This window comes from Triticum urartu, unplaced genomic scaffold (assembly GCF_003073215.2).
Source record: "Triticum urartu cultivar G1812 unplaced genomic scaffold, Tu2.1 TuUngrouped_contig_489, whole genome shotgun sequence".
NCBI classification, from domain to species: domain Eukaryota; kingdom Viridiplantae; phylum Streptophyta; class Magnoliopsida; order Poales; family Poaceae; genus Triticum; species Triticum urartu.
Window position 1 is genome coordinate 64,582 of NW_024115516.1, and position 8,930 is coordinate 73,511.

The following is an 8,930-nucleotide window of genomic DNA, read 5'->3' on the forward strand; positions in this document are numbered from 1 at the left end:
ATAAGGTCAAGGTACAACTCCAAGTCGTCCTGTTACCGAAGATCACGGCTATTCGAATAGATTAACTTCCCTGCAGGGGTGCACCACATAACCCAACACGCTCGATCCCATTTGGCTGGACACACTTTTCTGGGTCATGCCCGGCCTCGGAAGATCAACACGTCGCAGCCCTACCTAGGCACAACAGAGAGGTCAGCACGCCGGTCTAAATCCTATGGCGCAGGGGTCTGGGCCCATCACCCATTGCACACCTGCACGTTGCGAGGGCGGCCGGAAGCAGAACTAACTCCCGGAGGCACAAAAACCACATCCACTCGCTGCAAACTGAATCTGGTGTGGCCACCGTGCATGGAGACAAGGCCACCATTGCTCACGCCCACTTCCTTCAGCTGATCGGCACAAGGCGACCACGCTCCTGCTCGATCAACTAGGACTCCATTCTGCTGCCATCAGTTGAGAATGCTGGGCTAGACAACCCGTTCACGGAAGCTGAAGTTTGGGAGGCGATCAAAGCATCCCCCTCTGAGAAGGCACCTGGACCTGACGGATTCTCGGGCGCCTTCTACAGATCATGCTGGAGCCTCATTAAGCATGACATCATGGTTGTTTTCCATCATTTCTACAACTTAGCTAGGGGTGATTTTGCGGCCCTAAACTCTGCCATGATTGTGCTGCTGCCGAAGAAGGACGGGGCAACTAGTATGGCTGATTATAGGCCCATCAGCCTTATTCACTCCATCGCCAAACTAATCGCCAATGTTCTATCCATGAGGCTGGCCCCGATCATCAGCACACTGATCTCGCCTACCCAAACTGCCTTCCAGCGTTCTAAGTGCATACATGACAGTTTCTTCAAAACGCCGTCAGAGCTCTTCATCGCCGCAAGACACCTGCCCTGCTTCTGAAATTAGATATAGCCAAGGCATTTGACAGCATTTCTTGGGAATATATCTTTGAACTTCTTCAAAAAATGGGCTTCCCTGCAAGATGGCGAGACTGGATTGCGCTTCTGCTCTCTACATCCTCGTCGTCTTGCCTCCTGAATGGTTCTCCGGGCGCCTCCATCATGCATCGTCGTGGGCTGCGGCAGGGGGATCCGCTCTCGCCGCTGCTCTTCATTCTCTGCATCGACCCCCTGCACCGTCTTCTAGAGGCGGCAACCTTGGTGGGCCAGCTATCTCGTCTGCCTGGTACGGCCATGCGTATGCGTACAAGCTTGTATGCCGACGACGTCGTGATCTTCATCAACCCCACAAGGACGGAGGTCGATGCTCTGCTCAGCATCCTGCACCTTTTCGGCGAGGCCACGGGCCTGCACGTCAACCTGGCCAAATCCTCGGCAGTGCCGATTAGCTGCGGCGCCCTCGACCTTGGCTCCATCTTGCAAAACTTTGGCGGCATTATGGCGTCACTACCAATCACGTACCTGGGCCTCCCAATCACTACCAGTAGGATCGTCTAGTCCACCTGCAGTTCATCCTAGATAGGATTCGTGCGCGCCTTGCTCGTTGGAAGGGCAGACTAATGCATATCGTCGGCCGTAGGGTGCTCGTCCGCTGCGCCCTCTCCGCCATGCCGACGTTCGCCCTCACGGTACTGAGAGTGCCAAAGAAGTTTTTCAAGGAGGTAGATAAAGCCAGACGACGTTTTCTCTGGGCACAAGACGAAGAAGCAACCGGAGGAAAGTGTAAGGTAGCATGGAGCACGGTCACCACGCCAGAATCCCATGGAGGCCTCGGCATACATGATCTGGACAAATTCGCGCGCGCCCTCCGTCTGCTGTGGCTCTGGATCTCCTGGACCCATCCAGAGCGGCCATGGATTGGCACGAACACGCCATGCAACCTGCCGGACCAGGCCCTCTTCGCTGCCAACACGGTGGTCACCATCGGGGACGACATGACGGCGTCCTTCTGGTCAAGTCCATGGCTTGACGGCAGGCCACTCCGGCTGGACTACCCCACCCTCTTCACCCACTCCATCCGCAAGAACAGGTCCGTCCGGGACACGTTGCTCGACGGGCGATGGATCCTTGATCTCCGCCATGGGGAAACCAGTAGCATTGCGCCCTCTGTATTCCAGCTAGCAAGGGTGATTCGGAGAGCGGGCAGCATCATAAACAATGACCTCAGCGACACAATCCGCTGGACTGCTACCACCTCCAGGAGCTACTCCGCTCGCTCCGCCTACGCGGGTCAGTTCCAGGCGCCAATGGCACCCTTCCCCTCCAAAACGTCTGGCGTATCTGGGCACCTGGGAAGCTCAAGATGTTCCTGTGGATGCTCCACCTCGACAGGCTATGGTGCAACGATCGCCTGCAGTGGTGCGGCTGGGAGAACAGTTACTTATGCCAACTCTCTCTGCGAAGCTTGGAGTCCTCCTCCCACCTTTTCTAGGAATGCCCGATTGCTATCCAGGCCTGGACAACGGCGGCGTCATGGCGGGGCTGTCACTCCCTGGCACACGCTACCTGGAGCTCCGGAACGACGACGACGGAAAGAGTGAGACTGATCACGGACGCGGCAAGCCCAACAGACAGGAAGGGCACCAGATCAATTCTTGCACTCATTGCCTGGCACATATGGCTTGAGCGTAATGCATGCACCTTCCACGGTAAGATGCCGTGCTCTAGCACCATTATCGAAGCGTGCCGTCGCGACATGGAGCAATGGAGGATCGCTGGAGCAGCCTGCATAGAGCACCCCTTCGGGGATGTGCCATGAGAGATATCCCGATACTATCAGTGCCAGCATAGCCGTTAGGCTGGCCACTTGTACCTCTTCATTTTCACCCCATTGATCACTTGATCAAACTTGTTTCCCGCCTTCTCTTTGCTAATGAAATCAATGCCAGCTAGGGCTGGATCTTTCAAAAAAAATATGTTACTACCCACTATGGAGGTAGTAACATAGTGTTGACACCCAATTTTGGCAAGATACAGATTGCAATGAAGATGGTCTCAAGTGAACGGGTTTTCAGTATGAAAAGATTCACGTCGCCGAGTGGAACCACTTTGATGTTTCGGTTGTATTCATTTGACCTTATCTAACGGACCGAAACTATACTCCGAGTGGCATAATTCAATGTTCCGAGTGGTTTTTGGCCAATCACGTCTTCAAGATGACCTCGGATGAAGGAGCACTCTTAAGGAATTGTCTTCGTCTCATCGAGGCAATCGATTTTAATATATAAATCATCTCAATCCGAGTTCATATGCAAAAGTTAGAGGCAATACACTGCAGACCGAACCTCGACGGAAATATGGCGCGAGGTGCCACACACTTGTCTGATAGGTTGCGCGAGTAATTCGGCCATCAAGACGGCCTTGAATCGAAAAACCTTCAACATGAAAAAGTTTTGTCTCGTTGAGCCGATCGTTTTTCATATAAAATTTGTCTCAATCCGAGGTCGTATGCAACCTGGAGAGGCAAATCAAGATCAGACTGTGTTTTCAGTCGGGAAATCCGAGTGAAAAGTTTACCATCCGAGTGAAAACCTACCGATCGAGTAAAAAGTCGAGTGAAAAACTTATCGATCGAGTAAAAGATTGGCTTCCGAGTGAAAATATAGTAATCCGAGTGAAATTATCATCCGAGTGAAGTTATTCCGAGTGAAAAGATTACTGTCGGAATGAAAACTTGACGTTCGAGTAAGATATTACCTTCCGAGCGAAATATAGTCATCCGAGTGAAAGATTGTCTTCTGAGTGAAATTATAGTCATCCGAGTGAAATATTGTTTTTCGAGTGAAAGACTCTAACATCCGAGTGAAAAGGTCCAGTCGGACGAAAAACTCTAATATCCGAGTGGATGAGTTCGGATCCGAGTGTAGCTGAAGATGTGCTCGAAAGGTAATCCAGATGACCTCGGATGAAAAAGTGACCAACACGGAAGTTGTGCACATCGTCAAAACGGAGAACTTTGGTTTTGGAGTCATTATCATATGAGATAGTATACGGCATGTAAGTTCACTACGAGACTCGGACAATCCAGTCCGTTACATGACCAAGTCCGACTGGATATTAAAGATGGCTTCATAGAATATTCAAGACGGTCTTATTTGGAAAAGTGTTCAACATAAGAATTGTTCGTCTCGTCGAGACGCACAAGTTTCATATTTGGGTTGTCTTGATCGGAGGTCATATGCAAGCTCGGCGGCCCGCGCAAAGAGAAAGATAGAAGTTGGGCCAGATTCAGAATGAATCCATGTTGGAATAGAACTAGGACTCTAGGATGTGAATTGATGTAATTTTTTGTAAGGAAAGCATAGATGAATCCTTTGTTTGTACGGGAAGTCCAGCCGCCTCTTATATATGTTGGGGTGATGGCTGATTGAACAACACCAATCGAATAAACACATCTACTACTTTTTCATGTTCATCTGCTTTTTATCTCTCCCTTGTATCTTTCTTCTCGTTCTTCGCTAGTTCTTCATGCCGGAGGGCTGCGGAATCACGAGGCTCTAGGGGCGAGCGAATCGACCTGGAGCAGCCCATAGCCGCCGCGAGCCCTGACGGGGTCCCTCCCGGGTAAGCGGGGCTTCGGGTCTACAAAAGCATCTGCCGGCTATCCTGCGTATCGCCCTGCCGGTCGGACCTCCTTCAACGCAAGCTGCGGTGCATCACCCCCGGCGTCGAGGGTACACGGTGACGTGTTCGTGTGCGAACACACTTTTTGGCAACTCCGCTGGGGACAAAGCTTTGAACAGTCTCCAGCCTATTCTTGCTACGAGTCGGGCGTCATCAAGCGGCTGCAATCTACAACGGTAACATGTATCATCAATCTCCTTACGTAGATGCAAATAGCCATTATGTTGATGTTGCTAGATCTTTCAATGGACAAGTCATGTCGGCTAGCCCTAACGAGCAAAGGCTGACTAGTTATTCCGTTGGAGAAACTTGGAATTTACAGAATCGCGGCATCCAACTTATGAATATGAACTTTCGTGCATCGGCAACATCTTTCAATATGCCGGTGAACAACACGGTTTGTTCGAGTGATCAATATATGACACCTCATGTACAGGAGGGCGTCTCGCAGTTTTATCCATCGGCAGCCGACTCGCAATATGTGGGTTCATCCCCAAACATGCCGATGGATGGGGGAATCAGCCATGTTTCCATTAGCTATTTGGCCGGTTATCCTCAAACATCATATAGTACACCTCATGATATTAATTGTTCAGTGGCATATGAAACTAAAAATATTCATGACTCGGATCACCTTGGCCGAGTGAATGGAGATTCTGCAGGAGCATATGTGCCTAATATTGCAGGAGATGAGGTGGCTCTGGCTGCATTAAAAAGTTTAGCCCAAAATAATAAGATTAGTGCTATTTGCCTTGAGCAGCACGAAAAGGGATTGGTTCCTGATTATGAGGCAATAAGAGATAGGGTTTTGAAAGAAGACGAAGTGTTGCCGATTGATCAAATTGGCGTGAGAAAATATTCAACAACAGTGCACATGTCTTCATCTATCATTGCAGCATGTTATACCCCCCCTATACAATCGCAAAATTTCGGCAACATCAATTCATTGCCGAAAGATCGTAAAAGTATTGGGGGGCAAGCGAATCCAAGTAGGGCTGAGTCTAAAGAAAAATATCTGGCCCAAGTGGACAAGATCAAGCCAAAGCTCACAGGGAATAGAGTCAATGAATTTACTACACATACCCTTGAGGAATTACCAGCAGCATATCAACAGGCCTACGAAGCACTCAAGAAGAAGCGTGGAGAGGGATATTTGCAAGAATACGTCAAGTGCCTTCCTCCATGTAGCAACCATTTTGGCCCTTCTAAACTTTTGAGGCAAGATAAAAAAGAAGCTTTGCAAGCAAACCAGCAAAAAAGGATTCACTCGGCTAATACGGTGGATTCGATTGAAACCGGATTAAGCACTGGGATGTTTAAGGCTCAGTGCGTTGCATCATGCCAGCCGAATGCATCGTTCCAGACGAGTGCATCACCGGATAAAGCCGAGTGCATCAAGCCAACTATTGCCGTGTGTACCAAAATAGAAGATGCAAGCTTGGCTGAGCAAAGGAACGACAAATGCAACAAATTGGTTGTGCTCGATTTTTCTGGATGTAAGGGAGCTTACATGCTACCCTATGAGTTTCGTGCTAAAGATATTGATGAGCATCAAGAACAAAGTAATATGGCTGAACACAGTTCAGTTAACGATGAACATCAAGACCAAGAAAATGCGGCCGAGCAAAGTTCAACTGACAAAGAGCGTCCGAGTAAAATCCACTCGGGCAATCCGACTGAAATATACTCGGGCAATTCGAGTGAAATATACTCGGGCAATCCGAGTGATGAGGCACCAGATCCAGAAAAAGAGGAACATGCGTTGGAGAATTATTCAGAAGTGGAGCAATGTATTGTTCTAGTGGTGCAACCATCTTCTCCTTCCAACGTCTTCACAAAGGTACACCTAGGAGATAGTTTACTCAATTTTCGATTCGGTCAAAATCATATTGTTGATGCACCTGTTAGTAAGATTCTAATTAATTTTGAAAGACCAATTGAAATGAGTAATCTATTTGTTAGGAATGATCTTGTCACTAATCATGATAGTCAACACATGGTATCATTCATAGAGGCTAATAGTGACAACTTATCAAAACCAAAGTTGTTCTTGTCATGCCAACTGAACTTTGTATTCATATGGACAACTTTGTTTTTTTCATGCCTGGCTAACATTTGGTCTCAGATGAGACGTATATTCTGTAATTATTTTGGTTGCAGAAACGTAAAGCCAGGTCCAAAGTCCTTCGAAGACGATTCAAAAGCATCGGGAAAAGAGGATGAAAATCAATGCATAGCCGAGTCGGATGACGCTAAGCCAGCACTGCTCGGTTGTTTTGTTTCAGAGCTAGTATCACAATATCAATTAATGGACGAGCAGTGTACCTTCAGTCCGGGCATAGTTGATCACATCGTTGGTGCATCGTCGACTAATCCTATTATAATTGATCATGATGTCGAGCCATCAGGACAAGAACAAATTCAATGTTTGTTTGAAGAGAATATCGAAGACAACAACGTGATTCATCAAGCCGCACAATCGAGACGATTGAAGTTTGTTGAGGCACGATCATATGAACAGTCGGATCAGATTGGTTTTGATGGCGATCAAATGTTGACTCAGCTATCTCAAGCCGATTCACCTAAAGGTTAACATGTACACACCAATGATGATGGGGTCAAGTCTTCAAGCAAGGATATGGTTAAAAAGTGCATCAACAACAATCTTGAAGATGGGAATTCCATCAAAGCTACAATGGCGACATCTATCACTGGGGGGCAACAAGAAAATTCAAAGAGCGATGCACGCACAGTTAAAGAAAGCAAAGGCAATGGTAAGCACAAAGGTAAAAAGCTGAAAGTCACTTTCGCGCAGTTATTAGAAAAATATCAGAATATAAGTGAGGCAAAGAGTGCTTATCGGCCGAGTGAAACAAAAGCATCGAAGTCACCCCTAAGGCATAAATTTGAGGACCAGGATTGGCGAAGGAAGAAGTTGAGCAAACAGACTCCATATCCTCCTTTTGGGCCACCAATGCCGATGTCATGGATACCTCCCCATGCTGTCTATTATTCAGATCAATCATGGAACAAGTATAAATCAAGGGCACACTGTCCATCATATTCTAAACCACATCACCAAAATTATGCAGCTCCGAGAGGATCATCATTTGTTCAACAACCACATGTGAAAGACCGACTCAACCAAAAAGAATCGGTCTGGGGTCAGCAAAGAAGATGGACGTGGTCAAGTAAGTGTACCGAGTAAAAAAGGATGGCCGCAAGTGTGTTGTTTCAGATTCGACTCCGGATGACAAAAAGATAGTCGGGTCTACGTTGGCTACTAATGGAAAGGAAGTGAAGCGGGTAACTTTCAAGGACCCAATCATCGAGTCTGGACAGGCCAAGCCGGAAGTGCCAAAGGTCAGGAAAGAGTTTCTAGTGCACAAAACAAAATCACAGCCGGGATGCTCACTCGCTTATCACATTGGCAAGAAAGAAAGCTGAAGCGGCTCAGGGCCAAAGACTTGGAGAAGAGGAATATGGCATGGGTCCCCAAGGGAAGCCGTCAAGGCGAGAATGATGTGCCAGCTCCTGTTGTGAAGCCAGCAGGAGTAAGGAAGGACAAGCGTGAAGCCGGTAGGCGAAAACAACGATTTTCATGTCACTATATGAGACTCCAAACGGCGCATCATCCATGTTCTGCAACCGTCACATCAGAGTTGGTGCCCAACAATATATCCCCAGCTGAAATATCTGATTTATTTCGGCTATTCACACTTTGGTGGACGGATTTTCAAGCTCCTTTGAGTTATCTGCGGGATCCATGTTAGGAGACAGACGATGTTTGGCGGGGGCTTGATGGTGTACTTTGGTCAACAATGAGTTGAGTCACCAAACGGTTGACAGTATTCCTTTGAGGTGCATGGTTATAATTGCTTGGCAAGACGGCTTGGCGATGTATCGTCGAGCAGTTCTAATATCTCCAAGGAGTACCTGGACAAAGTAAGGTTTGAATTGACATGAGAAATTTGTGTGGAGGCCTTTGTGACATTCAATGGTTGTTCTCAAACGACTATCATCCGAAGAAGTTCTACTCAAGCAGCAACAAGCCCAAGCATATGGCCGATAACAATTATCATCCTCAGCATACACAGCTGATGGAGTGTTGACATCGTGCTTAAAAAATACCCGAGACAAAGTATTTTCTGGCACGCAAGCTCTGCCAGAAAACAGGGGGGCATGTGTTGACACCCAATTTTGGCAAGATACAGATTGCAATGAAGATGGTCTCGAGTGAACGGGTTTTCAGCATGAAAAGATTCACGTCGCCGAGTGGAACCACTTTGATGTTTCGGTTGTATTCATTTGACCTTATCTTACGGACCGAAACTATACTCCG